The sequence below is a fragment of the Bactrocera dorsalis genome, chromosome 6, assembly GCF_023373825.1.
Source record: "Bactrocera dorsalis isolate Fly_Bdor chromosome 6, ASM2337382v1, whole genome shotgun sequence".
Taxonomy (NCBI): domain Eukaryota; kingdom Metazoa; phylum Arthropoda; class Insecta; order Diptera; family Tephritidae; genus Bactrocera; species Bactrocera dorsalis.
This window is the reverse complement of record NC_064308.1, coordinates 3,334,809-3,355,445: the sequence shown is the minus strand read 5'-3', so window position 1 is coordinate 3,355,445 and position 20,637 is coordinate 3,334,809. Positions and strand designations below refer to the sequence as shown.

General features: G+C 37.6%; 1 protein-coding gene across 15 annotated transcripts in view; it reads right to left on the bottom strand.

The window, feature by feature from the left end:
* Positions 1-20,637, bottom strand: part of LOC125779099 (glutamate receptor ionotropic, kainate 2) — a 2,985,835-nt gene that overhangs the window by 1,076,960 nt on the left and 1,888,238 nt on the right. The window lies entirely within an intron of this gene.

The following is a 20,637-nucleotide window of genomic DNA, read 5'->3' as shown; positions in this document are numbered from 1 at the left end:
TTAAATCTTGAATCATGTTTTGCATGGTAGACATAAATTGAGTAATACACTGTGTAAGATTTATAATCATAGTTTCAATACCTCCATTTGGAGGATTTTGCGGCAGTTGCATTTGCACAGTGTTGCCTTTCACCACATTTGCATAGCTTCCTTGCATATTATTATTGTTAGAAGTAAAATGATTTGAACTTTTTTCTGAGGTTGCTATTATTTCATTACGGGGTGTCTGTAACATTTGGTTACGATGTGCTTGAATGCCCTGTGCGAACGTCGATTTCAAATCTTTATATACAGGGCAACCTCTGTAGTTAGCAGTGTGATTTCCCCCACAATTGCTGCATTTTTTATTTAAATCCTCATTTTTAAGAGTACATTTAGAAGTAGGGTGTAGATCACCACACACCACACAGACACTGCGTAGAGTGCAATATGCTTTCGCGTGTTCATACTCTTGGCAGTTTTTACATTGTACTGGACCATTTCTCTTATGTGGTTCCTCAACGGTAAATCTGCGATGGAGCAGATATTTGAAATTGTAAATCGGGTGTATTTCATTTTTTTAGTTGGTTACAATTTGGCATCAGTTCCATTTTGAACATTGGTTGTGGGACTTTGTTCCTGTTAAAAATATTTACTACTGATTTAATGCTAAAACCACCTTCTTCCAGTGCGTCTTTCACATCAATAGAGTCTACCGAAGACTCAATGCCTTTTATGACAACAACTAGGCCTTTTGAGCTCTTCAGTTGGTATGAGTAGTTATTTTTGTTATTATTTGACAAGTACTTTACAATATCCATGAATCTTTTTTTAGTGTATGTTTGAATTTTTTTTTCATCTATGTTTCCTTTTTTCAAGGGCACAATATAAAATTGTTTGTGCCTATTAAATTGCTTAGTTTGGAGATAAGTGCATTTGAGCTACGCTCACGCAAATAAATTGGAGGGGGTTTTGCATTAACGACTGTGGTGGTACTCTTGGCATCGTCGTCTGTTCAATTGCTTAGTAAGGCAAATCTGTTGCCATTTAAAACTTCCGTTTTATTCATATTTGGTGTGTCGCCTTGAAATTTTTTAGGATTGACCTCTGACTTCAAAGGACTTAATTTCTTTTTTTATTAACGTAGCGGTCAATGCCAGTTTGCATAGACTGGCCTTTTTTTAGTGGTACATTCACTTTGCGTTATGTTATTCTTCGCTGTCTGCGTGCTTGCTGGTACCTGCTTAGTTGTTGGCGAGGTCACGTTTGTTGCCGCCCGTTGTTGATTGCCGTTCTCTGCTGCTTTTGTAATTTGTAAGCTCTGCTTATGGTGCTGCTAAGTTGTTCGCTTCGATGACTCATCCTTCATACCGTTGCCTTGTTTGTTGTTAGGAGCTGAATTCGCAGGCTCGACAAAGCTGAAGTAGGCATTCTCTGAATCTCTACGGCCTTGTTGGTGGGGCTGCACTGCGCTCATGTTATTTGTTTCTTTTATTGTTTATTTCGCACTTATGTATTTGTTTTTTTTTTATTATTGTTTACAAAAGATATAATTTTTTGTGTTTTTTATGTTTTTATTAACACGTTCGGCGTTATTGCCTAACACTTGCACTTATGCACTTTTTTGTTATTTGTTTATTTTTGTTTATTTAGAAAGTTTTTACGGAGCGCATCAATACACGTCCGTTCAGATTGAAAGCTCGCTAATCGCTGACATGAACCTAATAAATATTCTTAACAAAGAATGAGGATTTTGTTTGGATAAGTGAGCCCGTTCTATATATATATAGACATCGAGGGTTTGTCCGGAAAGTAACAAGACTGATTTTCTTCTGCCGCGACTGTACTTTGGAGCGTGCGTGACTGGGTTAGGTAGAGGGCGTTCCTAACTAACGAACGAGTGGGCTGGTCAGTTGATCCGGAGCACCTGGAGAGTCAGGACAAACATTTTCACGCGTCGTGTTTCTGTAAGTGGTGTAAGCCGCAAATGCAGAGTTCGTTAGAGCAGCGGTACTCGATTGAATTTTGTGTGAAACTCAGTAACTTTGCGACAGAAACATTTGATATGTTTCTTTAGCAAGAAGTGGTGTGTTTCGGTGGCACCGGGCCTTTTTGGAGGGCGGGAAGAGGTCGCTGTTGAAGACCGTGGAACTCAGATCGTCGATTAGGTATTCGTTTAATTGCCCAGATGTTAAATTTATCAAAATCTGTGGTTCATGACAATGTGACGGAGAACTTGAACCTGCGCAAAGTATGAGGGAAAATGGTCCCAAAAGTGCTCACTGACAACCAGAAATTGAGACGAGTGGAGTTGTGTAAAGAAAATTTGAACATGTGTGAAAGTGACCCCCAATTTTTGGATAACGAATATCATGTGACGAGTCATGAATCTTTGAGCATGATCCCGGGACAAAAAAGCAATCTTCCGATGACAGATGGGATCCAAGCAGCATTCTGGAGAATGCCTTTCATGACGCCCTCAATGCTTGGAAGTCGCGCTGGCGGCACTGCATCGACGCAGAAGGAGCCTATTTTGAAAGTTTTTAAAGAATTGTAACGATTGCTTCAACAAATTTTTTTACATCGACTCAGTCTTAATACTTTTCGAACAAACTCTATAAGTTGTGACTTAATTTATTCGGAATAACGCTTTGTTATGTATCTGAGGTATTTTTGTCATTCAACTAAGGCCAAGGAGCAGCCAAGGAGCAGGTCAGGCAGAAGTCAAAGCTAGAGAAACTTCTGCACAGGCGTCAGGAAAACGCTATCCATATAGCTTCTCAGCGTGCATCAAAAACACCTGAAGAGGCAGCTTTTCGGCGTCACGAAAACTCACAACGTATGGTCACTCAGCGGTCTACTCAAACACTTAATAAAGCAATTTCTCAACACACAGAGCTTGCACAGCTAATGGCTAACCAACATGTTTCTAAAAAAGTAGATCAGACTCCCAGTCGTTTAGCAGCAAACAGAGCGTTGGCAAATATCTGCCAGAAATTCTTGGAGGGTATTGGAAATATGTATGTGCTTTTGAATTTTGAATCCACATTGGATTGCAGTAGCCACACGCTAATTAAATTTTCAGTATGGAGAATGTGTGTCTCCATTGTGCGGCATTAAAATGTAATAAGGAAAGAACGGATTTACTGAAAAAGGGAATTAATATCCCTAAAACCGACGTAAATAAAAAAGTAACCTCCATGAAATTTTACTTATTTTATATACATAATTGACCGTTAAATCAGTTTTGATTTTTCCTTGGCTGTAGAATACTACTTTATCACTTCTTTGTGGATATGTACCAAGTGTACCGTAATGAAGTACGCATTAAAATACAAATATGTTAGTACGGAACATTTGTTGTGAACGAGACTTATGCCCGGTTTCACAGTCCATACTTAAGTTGTGCCTAAATAAAATCTTAGCTAAGCATTGTTGCAAACTGAGCAGTCGTTTGCGTTTCACAGTCAATGCTTAATTTCTATAAAAATTTATTATAATATATGGCAACGTTGTGAGCAACATATGTTTTACAAATGTTATTCATAAAAATATGTTTGAAATATTTAAATTAAAACAGACAATCCATAAATTTGCGGGGAAAATTATATCAAAAATGGATGAAAACAACAAAAGAACCCCAAATTTCATCACTAGCGAGTCGGAGCACCCATTGGAACTGAAGGAAAAGTATGTATAAGCTGTTATTGAGTGCAAGCGAACGGACACTTGCCCTACGCTACGAAAGATGTCGCTGACAATTCAAAGCAAATTCAAAACAAAAATCAGCTGTTATTTAAGCATTGCTTAAGACTCCAATTTTCAGTGCTTAAGCATAACCTAAGTATGAACTGTAAAACACTATTTTCCTGTTTTATCTTAAGCACAACATATGTATGGACTGTGAATCCGGGCATTAATTTTTTTCTGTTTGGTTGGCATAACATCGGTCATACATATTCAATAACCTAACAGTCATTGAACAAACAAGATCATACTTCTTCATTATGTTAATTATGTCAAATTTTGTACCGAAAAGTGATGATTTGCGGAAAGCATTAAATTTTTGTTTCCATTTGAAGAATACTTATCGAGGCATATGGTTATCATGCTCTTTCAGAAGTAAGATGCAAAAGGTGGTTTCATCGGCTTAGAGATAATGATTTTGATGCGAAAAGTGAAGAATGTAGAATATTACTAAAAATTTTTGAAGACGTAGGATTGCGAGGGATATTGGACAAAGATAATACCTTGAGTCAAATGAAAATGGCAGCCATGTCAAATGTTGCACAAAAACAATTTCAGATCATTTTCAAGCTTTAAGAAAGATTCAAAAGTGTGTAAATCGGGTGCCACATGGTTTGAATATGAGATAAATGGAAAACCGAAACACTTGTGAAAGATTGCTTCAAAGATACGAAATAAATTCAGGTTTTCATCGATTTGCCACTGGCGATGAAAAAATTATTTATTTTAGAAATTCTGAGTGTATGAAATCATAAATTAATCGAGTAAAACCATGAACATCGACTGCAAAAAAAGATCGATTCGGTAAGAAGGCAATGCTCTGTGTTTGATGGGATCAGAAAGGCGTATTATATCATACATAAGCTTCTGAAACTGTTAATACTAAAGCTACTGAGAACGAAAGATCTATTTGAACCATGCATTGATCGAAAAATGACCAGAACGACCGTGGAAGACACGGCAAAGGACAATGCACCTACACATAACGCAAAATCGGTTCAAGATACCACCGAAGTACTTGGCTGAGAGACGCTATCTAATCGTCGTATTCGCCAGACTCCTGATTAAAATTTATTTTCATCGATAGAAGACGCATTGGCTGAGCAACATTTCTTGTCTCATTGCTTTGCTGAAAAAAACGAACATTTCTATTGCCGTGGTATCCAGACATGGCGGCTAAGGATCTTCATCCCATTCAAGCCATTTTTTACATGCATTCCTACTGTTATCCGGAAATATTTTCTCTGAATTTTAATTATAATTCTTACATATTGACCGATATTTTCGGTGAAAGTCAGCTATAGATACTGGAGTCCACATTTTCGGCAATTGCAGGCTTCAACAATTATGATCCAATTTGTACGATATTTATACTTGTGATATCATACGTTAAAACACTATTTCTGTAAAGTTTTATCCCGATATATTTATTATATAATTTCTTAAATGTGGTACAAAAGATTTGGGGATGGTTGCAGCCAAATTTCTTGTTGTGATAAAGAAGTGTTATAACAATGCTATGTACCCATTTTGGTCAAATAGGTCCGGTGTTAACTATGGTCCTTGGAGCCATTCTGAATGGCACTATGGTAAAAAGCTAACAAACTCGTTTAGCAAAAAATATATAAAAAAAAGAGAAGGTGAAATACAAAAGAAAATATTGGTGGAAAAAAAATTCAATAAATAACTAAAAGTGCGCTAGTGGAAAATACATATATGGACAAAATAATAGGTGTGCCTATGCGTGATGCCATTTTTTTGTCAAAAAGTGTTGTAACTGTTATTTATTTTTAATACCGCTATGTTTTTATGATGGACGCGTTTTAGTAGCATGGTGGTGTCAACAGTTTGCATTACTCATTCGGTGATTTTGCTTTTTAGTGACGAGTGATCATTGTTCATTTAATTTTGCTTGGCCATTAAAATAGGTGTAGTTCATATTTTTCGTAAAGAAGTTGTTAATTCGTACTATTTACCATACCAAAGTAAGTATTTGAGTATTTCCAAATTTATATTAGTTTAAATATCACAAACTGACAAACAAAAAATTTTCAGAATGGGTCGCAAGAGACACTGCACCGAAATAGAACGCCAATTGGTTAAAAAACTACGTGGTGAAGGGAAAACATATAAATTCATAGCCAATACGTTAGAGCGATCAGAAAATCTTGTCACTCATGCTCTAAAAGGAAAAAAAAGGGAAGGAAACTCGTGGCCGTCCAAAATTAACCTGCCCAATTGATGACCATCGTATAGTACTTATGGCAAAAAAAGACCCTTTTATCTCTTCGCGACAAATTGAAGCGGAGGTGGGACTTAATATAAGCTCGCGGACAATTCGGCGTCGTTTGGTGGAAGCTAAACTACCAGGGCGAACGGCCAGAAAAATTCCTCTGCTACGAAAGAACAATATCCAGAAGAGGAAAACTTTCGCTACTGAACATAAAGATTGGTGTGGTCCCACTGGAGAAAAAAGGTGGCGAAATATTTTATTTAGTGATGAAGTGAAGATAAATCTTTGCGGAAATGATTCCATGAGAAGCGTACGCCGTCCGAAAGGCAAGGAATTCGATTCCAGATACACCAAAAAGACAGTTAAGCATGGGGGCGGAAATGTGATGGTGTGGGGATGTTTCTCCTGGCAAGGTGTTGGTCCATTATTTTGGATAAAGGATACAATGACCGCTGTTGAGTACAGGGAAATATTACAAAATATTATGCTACCATATGCGGAAGAAAATATGCCTCTGCGCTGGTGTTATCAACAAGATAACGATCCGAAGCATACCTCGAGGTTAGTATCTGAGTGGCTCATAAATGCAAATGTAACCTGTATGAAATGGCCAAGTCAATCTCCTAACCTCAATCCGATTGAGAACTTGTGGAGTGACCTCAAAAGGAGATTGGCAGGCTTTTCTTTTCGAAACAAGGAGCAATTGTGGCAAAAAACTAAGGAATTGTGGGATGCAACTCCCTTGGAGACTTGTCAAAAGCTAGTACAGTCTATGCCCAAGAGAATAGCAAAACTTATCCAAAACAAGGGAGGATATACTGGCTATTAAAAACTTATAGGCTAAGGAAATAATATACTGATTTTTTTTTTTTTTATTTTGAAAAAACTTTTTTACACCTATTATTTTGTCCAGGGAAATATGTTTTTATAATTGAATTTTTTGTTTTAAAGCTTACAGTAAGAAAATTGCAAAGTATTTCTGTTTAATAAAGAGAAATACTTTTATTACTAAAGAAAAATTTGTTTTAATTGCATATGATTTCACGATATTTTGGTAAAATGTAATACACCTATTATTTTGTCCATATGTGTATGTATGTAAGTGTAGTTAAACAGAAAACAGTTACAAATACAAAGTGCTCGAAAATTGAAACAGAGTACAGTGGAAAAAAATATATATATGTATACATATACATATAAGTGTAAGGAAAAAAAAAGAGGGAAAGTGCATACAAATATAAGTACAGGAAAACAATAAAAAGGTCTGTGTGCTGGAGCACACCCTACAGCGAAGTTTAGTGAAAAAAAGCAAAAGCATGTACATTAAGGTGGGCCAAAAATTAGTTTATATTTTATTTTTCGTAGTTACCATGAAAATCTCATTCAACATGACTAAAAACAAGTCCTGGTAAAATCTGAGCTCTTTATATTAATATTAAGAGGTGCCTCATCGACATTTTCGATTTCCCATATAAATTACATGGAAAAAAATCATATTTTTTTGTGGTGGTTATTGTGCGGAGATTTTAATGTGCACGCGATGGCGGCCAGTAGGGATGGTAAACTCGATTCCGAAACTACTCGAGAATCGAGTTTTCTCGTAAAATAATCGATTTTTCGAATGTCAATAACCGATTCTTAATCCACTACGACTACTGAAAATCGATTTTTAAAAATTGATTATTTAACGAGAAAACTCGATTCTCGAGTAGTATCGGAATCGAGTTATATGTTATATATATTATAAGTATATATATACATATGTATATATAATCAAAAAGAAACGGGCGCGCATCAAAAAACCATATATGTAATTAATTACATATTAATACATAAATCGGGCGCGGAATAAAAATACAAATAACAACAAGCCAGCAAGCAAGGATCCCACCGAACCATCCCAGGGCAGGAGTACAGGGGCGAAAACCTTCCGACCCACACTTTCGCCAACACTAATCCCCAAAATCCCATGACGGATATCAAAGTGAGTCGTATCGATTCCATTTAGTATTTCATTTTTCAATTCTCAATTTCTGCATATATGTATATTATTACGATGAATATTTTGTAACAAATTCATTTAACTTGCATAGAATAACTCATCAAGTTATTCTCACTTTATTTTATTGACTTTGTAAAAAAAAAATTCCGGTTGTCAAACAATTATAAGTAACTTTTGATAAAAACGGAGGTACTGCAAAGAAACAGTTGGGTTTTAACCGACAATATATATGTATGTACATATATATGTATATATATTTATATACCGTATAGATATATATCGAAATATATAAATATTTTAATTGCCATTTACTGCTTACCTTCGTGTATCAAACACACAAAATATTCCCAACCAAAAAAAAAAAACAAAATTCAAGTATTTTACTTGCACAAGTGTCCGGCGATACCTCTTATGCTTGATCAAGCAATAAGCAGGATTGCCTTAAATAAGTAAGCTAAAGTAAAGGCAAACAAAAAAAAATATATACATATATATATATATATATATATATACATAGAAAAAGAAAAAAAAGAAACAAGAAAAGGTCAAGAAAACCAAAGCGAAAATTACATATCGTCACCTGAAATGCAAATTAACGTAACAACATTTTCAGAAATTTACAGTGGCATGAATGAAACACGGAATAAAATGGAACATGAGTGAAACAAAATATTAATATTGGTTAAAACTGGTTTATATATGACCGCAGAACCAGAAAATGTTGAACATATTTAATATTATGTATATAATTTGAAGTAGTGAAGCGTAATCAATAAGACACTCAATTTCGAATTTTTTGATGATACGTTATTTTGCATTTCAGGTGACGATATTTACATATATGCACTAATTTAATATATGTACATACTTATATACGCTTTAATATACTTAAAATTTATCATACGTATATACATAAGTATACATATACTCATCGGTTGAGAGCAAATGCACTACCGGGATATGTGCTCTTCTACATACATATACATACAAATATACTTTAACTTCTCATACGTGTATATTTATACTTATTCGTTGGAGAGCATCTATGTAAGTCAGTGATGCCCAAACGCACACTACCAAACTGTGTGCTTGTGTTGGAGTATGAGAGAGCTTGTTGCTACACCCAAAAAAAATACAAAACTTTAGTATTAATTAATATAAAAAAATTTTTAAAGTGGTTCGACAACTTTTACAAAATTGTGAAATTAATGAAATTCCTTATTAATTTTTTATCTATTACAAAAATAAAGACAATTCACGTGTCAAAAAAAAATTAAAATTCAAAAAATTTTAAATATTGAATTTATGTTGAAGTTTTCACCTAAACGGCTGTATCAAAAAACTAAAAATCAATATTTTCATGGTTTTGAACCAACTTATCTAAATCTAGTTCGGAGCCGCAAAACTTTATACGAAGTAAGTCTTCAAGGTGCCGATCGCTAATTTTATTTCTAGTATTTGATTTTATTAATTTCAAAGTGGAAAACAAAACTTCGCAACAATAAGTAGTTCCAAACATTGAAAAGAGTTTCCACATTTCGTTCTTTAATTTCGGATAAAAGTTATCGTTCAGATTTTTCCAAAACTGTTTCCCAGTTTCACCAGGCAACAATAAATCACGTTGCATCTTTTCTAATTCGGACTTTAAATCTAAACTCACCCCAGAAGTATTACACCCAGTAGGGTCGTTATGAATTTCAATAATATGCTTAATTTTATAAAAGTCATGAAATCGGTTATGAAAATTAGTCTGCAATATATCAAGGATTGGTTGATATTCTTGCAGCCTTGCATGGTTAGAATATTTTTCTACAATAAAGCGTGTTCTTCTTAGCTCTTCAGCGCGCACATACAAAATACATGCGTAGCAGTCAACAGTCGTTGACCAAGTGATTTTCAAATGCACATTAATTTTCCACAATGTATAGAGAGCGCTTGACTAATACGTGTGAGCGAATCTGTGAGAGAGCAATAAAGTCGGCCGCCCGCGGGCTAGGTAAAGCGCTTCACTGATGTAAGTGCACTACCGGAATTTGTGCTCACCATAATACTTACATACTAGTGATGAGCGATATTTCACTACCGGTGATTTTTTCACTGTGATTGAAAAATCGCAAATCGATCACATTTTATAAATAGCAGTTCGCTTCTATGAACTGCGATTGCGATCGCAGTTCGAAACTGTGATCGCAGTTCGAACCTGTGAATTGCGATCGCAGTTCGAAACTGTGATCGCAGTTGGAACCTGTGAACAGCGATCGCAGTTCGAACCTGTGAATTGCGATCACAGTTCGAACCTGTGAATTACGATCACAATAGCAAATAACAGAAAAGTAACAACTTTCTTCAGGGTATTGTACATACATATATGTACATATATCTTATATGCTATTTTTCGTCATAGTGGTTTGAAGTTTTGAGTGTAACGCTCTTATAATTTTTTAATAATGGCAGGAAATGTATCAAGGAAAAGAAGTGAAGTATAGCAGATGTTTGAAGTGGTAGATGAAATGTAAGCAAAGTGGAATTATGGAATGTTTTAATTTGTTTTAATTAAATTTTTAATTTTACTTATTGTTAAAACCAAATATGAAAGCTTTTTGTGATGAAAACAAGAACTGTAACTAACTAAAAATTATAGAATAAAATAATTACGGGGTTTTAATATTTTCCCCAAAGATTAGGAAACTCCCGTTAATTATTAGGTCTTGAAAATATTAAAAGCGGGTATTCTAAACAAACAAACTATCACCACACTAATGGTAATTCCTTCTAAGAAATGTGTGAAACCATCATACCAACATACAAATGAACTATGCTATACGGTCTAACACCCCTATTCTGTGCATTTGACAAATTAATAAAATATTGACAGTTAACTCAAATATTTATCAATCGAGAAATATTTTGGTATTCTGTGACAATCTTGATAAAAAAAAAAGCTTCAATTCGCAAAGCTTTTCCCCACACTTGTGGTGAACAAAATAATGTAAATAGCAACAGCTGATTTTTATTCAAATTATATTGATACATAGTAACATGCTGCATTCAATTGCTCCTATGATGCTTTTTATTCCAAGTTTTCTAAAAAATCTGGAATATATTTCAAATAAATTTGCTTAAATTAGTATATTATTAATACTTGCCCCGTTTTTATAAAATTTTCTTCCTCTGTTGAACTGGGAAACTTTATTTCTCCTTCCTTCACCTTCACAATAAGTTTTGCTACAGCCCGCACACTTCTCGAAATGGACGCCTGATTCATGGGCACGTCAATTTGCCTTGTTACCTACACATTTCTGGTATGAGCCGTGTCCAAAGAAGTTAAAGGTAGTGACGTTTTTCTATCGTGTGGGGCTAGTTCATCAATCAAGCAACGGCAAATTTCACGAGTTAATCGAAAATTTTGGGCAAAAGTATTCTCACTCAAAGAAAATTGATTGCTATCCTCGCGTAAACATTTTAAATGTCGCGCGCGATTCCTATTCTCACATATAACATATTCTCAATAATAACATATCTTCCATTTTCACAACAAGGTGCACAAACAGATACATATGTATTTAATTCATAACGAGCACTGTCAAGAGCATTTGACATCTTAACAACTTATAAAGAAAAGAGCTTTTTATTTCAGACACAGAATACGAAATGCTTGATAAATTTAAAATTTTGACAAATTATAAATATGTTGAATTTGTCAAGTGCACAGAATAGGGGTGTAAGTGTCAGGTAGCCGAACCGCTCCAACATTTGCAAAAATGTAGTGAAAAGAAAGGCGGAAAAACTTGACTCGAGTTACAGGAGCCAAAAAAGAATTTGCCGCCAATAACGACAAAATGTTTTCGTCGTTTCCACGACAGTCGGGTCTACGTAAGTGGAACAGATCAGGACTTTTATTCGGCCAAACAGTGTCAAACAACAACAACGACGTTTTAACGTCGACTTAGTTGCGATCGCAATAGCAATATAAAATCACAGTGAAAAATCACCATATCGCTCATCTCTATTACATACGTACATATTTACGGGACAGTAAGAGAGTGCACATTTGCAAATCAATTTTATTTTACTTTTACACCACACATTTTTTCATACCTTCGAAAAAAAAACGCATTCGCAAGAAATTCATCGGTTCGGTAGAGAAAATATAAAATATCTAATATATATTTTTACATAAATAAGCAACTAAATAAACTATTGCGAAACATTTATTTTACATGTTCAAAGTCTAAAATGGCACATTTTCGGCAATACCCCTTGTTCTTTGGTAAGCAAAAACAAGCAGGATTGCGTACTTATGTACAAAGTGCATTGAACTCTTATACGAGCACTCATTTGCAAGTACATAAAGGGTGATTTTTTAAGAGCTTGATAACTTTAAAAAAAAAAAAACGCATAAAATTTGCAAAATCTCATCGGTTCTTTATTTGAAACGTTAGATTGGTTCATGACATTTACTTTTTGAAGATAATTTCATTTAAATGTTGACCGCGGCTGCGTCTTAGGTGGTCCATTCGGAAAGTCCAATTTTGGGCAACTTTTTCGAGCATTTCGGCCGGAATAGCCCGAATTTCTTCGGAAATGTTGTCTTCCAAAGCTGGAATAGTTGCTGGCTTATTTCTGTAGACTTTAGACTTGACGTAGCCCCACAAAAAATAGTCTAAAGGCGTTAAATCGCATGATCTTGGTGGCCAACTTACGGGTCCATTTCTTGAGATGAATTGTTGTCCGAAGTTTTCCCTCAAAATGGCCATAGAATCGCGAGCTGTGTGGCATGTAGCGCCATCTTGTTGAAACCACATGTCAACCAAGTTCAGTTCTTCCATTTTTGGCAACAAAAAGTTTGTTAGCATCGAACGATAGCGATCGCCATTCACCGTAACGTTGCGTCCAACAGCATCTTTGAAAAAATACGGTCCAATGATTCCACCAGCGTACAAACCACACCAAACAGTGCATTTTTCGGGATGCATGGGCAGTTCTTGAACGGCTTCTGGTTGCTCTTCACCCCAAATGCGGCAATTTTGCTTATTTACGTAGCCATTCAACCAGAAATGAGCCTCATCGCTGAACAAAATTTGTCGATAAAAAAGCGGATTTTCTGCCAACTTTTCTAGGGCCCATTCACTGAAAATTCGACGTTGTGGCAGATCGTTCGGCTTCAGTTCTTGCTCGAGCTGTATTTTATACGGTTTTACACCAAGATCTTTGCGTAAAATCTTCCATGTGGTCGAATAACACAAACCCAATTGCTGCGAACGGCGACGAATCGACATTTCACGGTCTTCAGCCACACTCTCAGAAACAGACGCAATATTCTCTTCTGTACGCACTGTACGCATTCGTGTGGTTGGTTTAATGTCCAATAAAGTAAACTGAGTGCGAAACTTGCTCACAATCGCATTAATTGTTTGCTCACTTGGTCGATTATGTAGACCATAAATCGGACGTAAAGCGCGAAACACATTTCGAACCGAACACTGATTTTGGTAATAAAATTCAATGATTTGCAAGCGTTGCTCGTTAGTAAGTCTATTCATGATGAAATGTCAAAGCATACTGAGCATCTTTCTCTTTGACACCATGTCTGAAATCCCACGTGATCTGTCAAATACTAATGCATGAAAATCCTAACCTCAAAAAAATCACCCGTTACAAACGGAGTCGTCTATAGGTATACCCTATAAGACATACAAACGCAATACAAATTATTATTAAAATAAATTTTGCAATTTGAACAATTAAATAAACAATAAATAAATAAAATAGAATTTTGATTGAATCTGAAAAAAGAAAAAAAAAACGAAACACGGTATTTGATTTAATTCGAAAAAAAATTATAAGTTATATTACTAATAAAAGATTTCGCGGAGAAATAACGAATTTGTTTAAGGTCAATCAGTTTACACTGATAGAAATTTTTTTATAAAATTGAACTTTTCTAAATGAACGCAGATTCTAAAGAATCTAAATGTTCTCAACTACTGAAAATTCCAAAAATAATTTCGGACGAAAAAAGTCCATGTACACCTGCAGAAGCCACACGCTCAAAGCAAGATGATACCAAAAAAACGGGGGAAAGACATTATTAGATAGTTTTATAAAATACTGCACTCGATTTTCATCTTCGCCGATTCAAGATAATTCTGAATCGGCATTAGAAATCAAAAAAGAAAATCTGGACAATTTTTTGATACGTCTCCAAGCTTCTTATGACACAATAGTAGAATCTGATGATTCAGATCTACCAGAAAATTTCAAATCCTCGGCTTACGCCAAATATGAAAATTGCTTAGACCAATTTGAAGAAATGAAAGCAATTATTACTAATTAAAGCAATTGCACCTACTCCACTTCCGCGAGTAGAGATGCCACAAGTACAAAGTCAAGAGGCAAGTTCAGGCATCCACCTCAAGGTGCCCGCATGTGACACAGAAATTTTTCATGGGGGTTATGAACAATGGCGGTCATTCCGGGACATGTTCACTGCAGTTTACATAAACCACCCAAAATTATCTAATGCACAAAAATTGTATCACCTCCGATACAAAACCAAAGGTCAGGCAGGCGTAATAGTGAAACAGTTCGCTTTCAATGACGAAAATTTTAATTTTGCTTGGGAAGCTCTAAAAGCACGTTATGAAAACGAGAGAATATTGGTCGATAAGCAAATAACAATTTTAATGAACTTGCCAAAAATTCAAAAGGAAACCAGTGAAGAGTTCATAAAGCTTCAATCCACTGTTTCAAATTGTTTGTCGGTTTTATCGACACAGAATATTCCCACAGATAATTGGGACCCCATTCTGGTAAATATATGCACAGCTGCATTACCAGAAAAATCGTTACTTTTGTGGGAGCAATCGCTCTCATCGCGAAGAAAGTGCCCAACGTGGCAGCAAATGAAGGAATTTCTTACAACCCAATACGAAATTGCAGAAAGGGTAGTTAAAAAACTAATCAGAACGAAAAACGTTCAAAACGACCTCAATAGAAGCTTCAATAGACCCCAAGCAAGTAGCCACAATAATTTAAATAGAAGCTTTTTTAAAAATCAATCGTTCACATCCGAACAATATAAGCAAACGTCATGCGAACTTTGTAGAGGAGGTCACAAACTAAAATTATGCGAAAAATTCAAATAAATTAATGTTAGGGATTCAAACAATTTCGTAAGAACGAAAAAATTATGTACCAACTGTCTGTCACATGCGCATATGCTTAAAGATTGCGAAAGCAAATTTAATTGCGTTTACTGCCATAAAAGACATCATTCAATGTTACATATAACAAATTTTTCCAGCTCACTCCCACACAGCGCAAATGACAAAAGAGCCGCGGGCTTAGTTGCAACAACAAATCCCGAAGTGCCAAATCCACAAAATTGCCAAGAAACACCATGCTGCTTAAAGGCATTAAAAACTCAAACGGTACACAGCGAAAATCAAAGTAGGGTTCTAAACCTGCCAACAAAACAAGCCATCTTTAAAATTACGGGAATGGGCGGAAGAGTAGTTCAAAACTCTAATAAAATCTGCCCCATTATCCTATTTTCCCCCAAGCGGATATAAGAATACAAGCAGAAGCTATAGTCTTACCGCAACTAACGAATATACTTCCAAGCTATCATATAAATAGCAAACATTGGGAAAAGGTTTCACACCTTAAGTTAGCAGATCCCAACTGCAACACCCCCGCTCAAATAGACTTTCTATTAGGTAGCGATCTCATACCACAGATAATACTCGAAGGTATTGAGAAAATTTCAAACACACTTTTGGCACAAAAGACTATTTTCGATTGGATACTAAGTGGACTAGTTACGGAACCAGTCACAACAATGACAATTCAAGTTGAGGAAATCTCAAACGAGTACCTCAATTCACAATTGAGAAAATTTTGGGAGATAGAAGAACTCCCCTCCATTTCAATCAAAACCCCCGAAGATCAGTATTGTGAAGACTTTTACAAAGCCACAACTACTAGATCAGATAATGGTCGGTATGTAGTAAGACTACCACTAAAACAACAATTTCCCAACACAATCGCCTTAGGTCACTCTCGCACTTCTGCAATACAGCAGTTTCAAAGTATGGAAAGAAACCTACTTAAAAAAGGTTAACTCAAACCAGAATATGATGGTGTGTTGGAAGAATACCTCAATTTAGATCACATGGAGGAAGTAAGCCCGTGCGAAAAAATCATCAATGGCAAATACTTCTCATTTTACTTGCCACATCATGCAGTAGTAAAGCCAGATTAAAAAACAACTAAAGTAAGAGTTGTCTTCAACGCGTCAAGATCCACTAGCTCGGGGAATTCCCTGAACGATATCCTGTTTACGGGACCCACGCTCCAACCTGATTTAATGCTGCTTATTCTAAACTGGCGTATATTCAAATACGTATTTAACGGGGACGTCGAAAAAATGTATAGACAAATAGTCGTACATAAAGACAATCAAGATTTTCAGCGAATTATTTTCCGAAAATCCCCCAATAGTCCACTACGCGACTTCAAGCTAAAAACAGTGACCTTTGGCGTTAACTGTGCCCCATACTTAGCCATTCGAACACCCCGTGAATTGGCTGAAAACACCAAGTCAGAATTTCCTCTGGCGACCCAGGTGTTAAAAACACAAACGTATGTAGACGATATTCTGTCTGGAAGTCACAGTCTTCCACAAGCATACGAATCATTATCACAAGTATTCCAAGCCCTCAAATCCGCAGGGTTTCCATTAAAAAAGATTACGGCAAATCACCCAACTATATTAAGAAATATACTAAAAGAAAATTTGTTGGACACTAATTTCCTTATTTTCGAAAAGGAAAGTACAACAAAAACTCTGGCATCCAATGGAATGCGATATCGGACCAGTTATGATACGGCCAAATTCCTGATACAAGAATTATGGCTAGATGGTACCGACTGGGACGAGCAAGTAAAACCACTTCATTTAGAAAAGTGGTCCCAGTTCGCAAGCAATCTAAAAGATATCACACAAATACAAATCCCACGATGGGTAAATTATATCCCAGAGCACAAAGTCGAACTACACGGCTTCTGTGACGCCTCTGAAAAGGCATATTGCGCCACTATATATCTTCGCACGCAAAGCAACAAGGCGACCACAAGCCACTTACTAGTTGCAAAAGCAAAAGTGGCTCCTCTAAAAACCATAAGTCTACCACGACTAGAACTATGTGGCGCACTACTACTTGCCAAACTAGCATCCATAGTGCAAACGCAACTGAGTATGGCAAAAAATAAATTATATCTCTGGTCCGATTCCGAGATTGTATAAGCCTGGTTGGAAAACCCACCACATGCATGGAAGACGTATATCTCCAATCGAACGTCTCAAATTCTTGACCTAGTGGGATCAGCCGCTTGGGGCCACGTAGCCAGTGCTGACAATCCTGCTGATCTAGGTACAAGAGGGTGCAAACCTTTGCACCTTTGCCACCACCACCCTGTGGTGGAATGGCCCCTGATGGTTAACAGAATCTCCCGATTCTTGGCCGCAATCGCTCATGCGCAATATTATTGCCCCAGAAAGTCGAAAGGTCGACTCCTTTCACATAACATTGGATGATACTGACATCCTTGAGAGATTTTCATCTTACCTCCGAGCCCTCAGGGTAATCGCTTACATGCTCAAATTCATGCACCTAGATTTGCAAAAAGCAAACGTCGCTCTTATCGCATCTACTCAAGAGCGCTACTTCAGCCAAGAGATATCAGTACTGAGTGAATCGAAGCTGATTGATAAAAAGAGCTCACTTCTAGTACTAAATCCATTCATAGATACGAAGGGTCTACTTCGTGCAAATTGTCGGTTTGTCAATTCAAGCCTAACGTATAACGAACGTCATCCCATTGTTATACCAGAGAGATCGCAACTTGCCACATTATATCTCAATTATGTCCACGTACTATTATTACACGCAGAACACCGCGTGTTATTAATTCGTATTGAAGCCGTTCTCAATTCACTGCCATTGACGACACTCTCGCAAGATCCCTCAGCTCTAACAGCTCTTACACCAGGGCACTTTCTCAAAGGCGCACCCATTCTGGCCATACCTGAGCCAGGCGTGGAGTTGCTTTCCTTAATAAACTGGTGGGAAAGAATTAAAATTCTCCATCATAATTTCAGCCGCCGGTGGAAAGAAGAGTATATAAAGGACCTTCACAAAAGGTACCGCTGGAAAACTCCCGAAAAGGCGCCAAAGCTTGGAGATTTTGTTCTAATACACGACCCCCCTGCAGAATGGCGGCTTGGTCGCATAGAGAAGCTTCATCATGACTCCGACGGTCATATCCGAGTAGTTGATCCGCTGCAGATAATAGCGAAAATGCGCGTAATGAACAATCCGTACAATAATACCTACACGCTGAAATTGAAACATCCGTTAATAATTAAAACCAAAATCAATCGCACATATGATAAATCATAAAGATACTAAAAAATAATGGGTAAATTAGTAAACTCTGACAAACCAAATAAAGTTGGTTACAAATCGCACAATTTCATAATATATAGAAATGAGTTGCAACCAAACACGACCTTTTCTCCATACAGGCAAACGTGGATTCAGAAAGCATGTCAACTCCAACGCCAACACTGCGATCGGCCATCAGTGTTCCCCGCCCTAGGGTTGTCCCAACATCGGCGCCGCGTACAATCACCGCATCAGCACCGTCAACTGCAGCTCGTAATGGCACACGAGCAGCTGTAACCACACTGTCACCACCAGCGGAGCCGCACCGCATACGATGCCCCCTTTGTCGCCGCCCCCATCGACTGCAACACTGTGGACTCTTCAAGGACATGTCACCCATCCAGCGGCAGCAGGTAGCACAGGCGCATGGCATTGCAACTATTGTCTGGCACCCACGCAAGCGACTGAGGACTGTGACTCTGGGGCTTTGTGCCAACTGTGTGGCAGGCAGCATCACACGCTGCTCCACCGCACCCCAAAACGTGAGGTTGGTCGGCCCCCTGCCACTCGCAGACCGCAGCAACCCAGCCGTGTGGCACAACGACGAAGACCGGCACCACCTCCTTAGCCCCGTCTATGGCGTCCGCGAAACGCAGCACCCACCAGGCGCCATCGTCAAAGGCCACACTACCGGCGCACGTCCGGACTTAGCAACGTTGTGGCAAAGTTGCAACAACTCCAGCGATTACTAGGCTGAACATTCGCCTAGGGGGCCGGGATGGCCGATTTCACCTATTTTCACATTGTTGTTAGAAGTGTCAAAATGTTTTTCGTGCCAAATTTGGGTGAAGTAGTTTGCATGGTTTTAGATATATTTGTGGGCGGACAGATACTCAAATCGGATAGTTAGCCTGATCAGTTATAGATATAACCCTATAAACAATACATTTCAACTAAAAGAGCCACAATACAAACAACCGTTTATACTCTAAATCAACGAGTAGTAATAGTATAAAAGTTTGCTACCCTGTATGTATTTTGATCCAACTTAAAATATTGGATGATATATATCTCAATATTTAGTCTCGATATTTTATTATTGCAATTGGTTGTTGCACAATTTTTAAGATTCTAACAACTGGATGGAGTCATGTGTAGAAGTTCACGCAAGTGAGGAAAGATCTCTGATCGCCATTCACTTGGGAGTGGCCAGAAACGATTCTTTTACATATGACTCAAGCAGCTCACGACCAAGTATACTTTGGGTAGCCTAAGAATATCCGTTTGAAGGCGAGCTAAAGTGAGAAGGCGAAACATCCCCTGCATAGGGTTGTGCGCTGGGTTTGGGACCCGCCACGTAAAAAACACCCCCAATGAAAAAGTGTAAACAGCCTCGGATGAGAGACCCGCGTCATTAGTTCTGCTTTCTACAGACTGAATAAGGAAGCAAAGCAAATGGGTCTGGCAGTGAACGAGGGCAAGACGATATATCTCCTGTCATCAAACAAAAAGTCGTCGCACTCGCGACTTGGCTCTCACGTCACTGTTGACAGTCATAACTTTGAAGTTGTAGATAATTTCGTCTATTTAGGAACCAGTATTAACACCACCAACAATGTCAGCCTTGAAATCCAACGCAGGATTACTCTTGCCAACAGGTGCCACTTCAGACTGAGTAGGCAATTGAAAAGTAAAGTCCTCTCTCGAAGAACAAAAGCCAAACTCTATAAGTCGCTCATAATTCCCGTCCTGCTATATGGTGCAGAGGCTTGGACGATGTCAACAACGGATGAGTCGACGTTGCGAGTTTTCGAGAGAAATGTTCTGCGAAAGATTTATGGTCCTTAGCGCGTTGGCCACGGCGAATATCGCATTCGATGGAACAATGAGCTGTACGAAATATATGACGACATTGACATAGTGCAGCGAATTAAAAGACAGCGGCTACGCTGGCTAGGTCATGTTGTCTGGATGGACGAAGACACTCCAGCTCTGAAAGTATTCGACGCGGTACCCGCCGCGGGAAGCAGAGGAAGAGGAAGACCTCCATTCCGCTGGAAGAACCATGTGGAGAAGGACCTGGCTTCGCTTGGAATATCCAATTGGCGCCACGTAGCGAAAAGAAGAAACGACTGGCGCGCGGTTGTTAACTCGGCTATAATCGCGTAAGCGTTTCTACGCCAATTAAGAAGAAGAAGAACAACTGACTTAATTTATCCACTGGA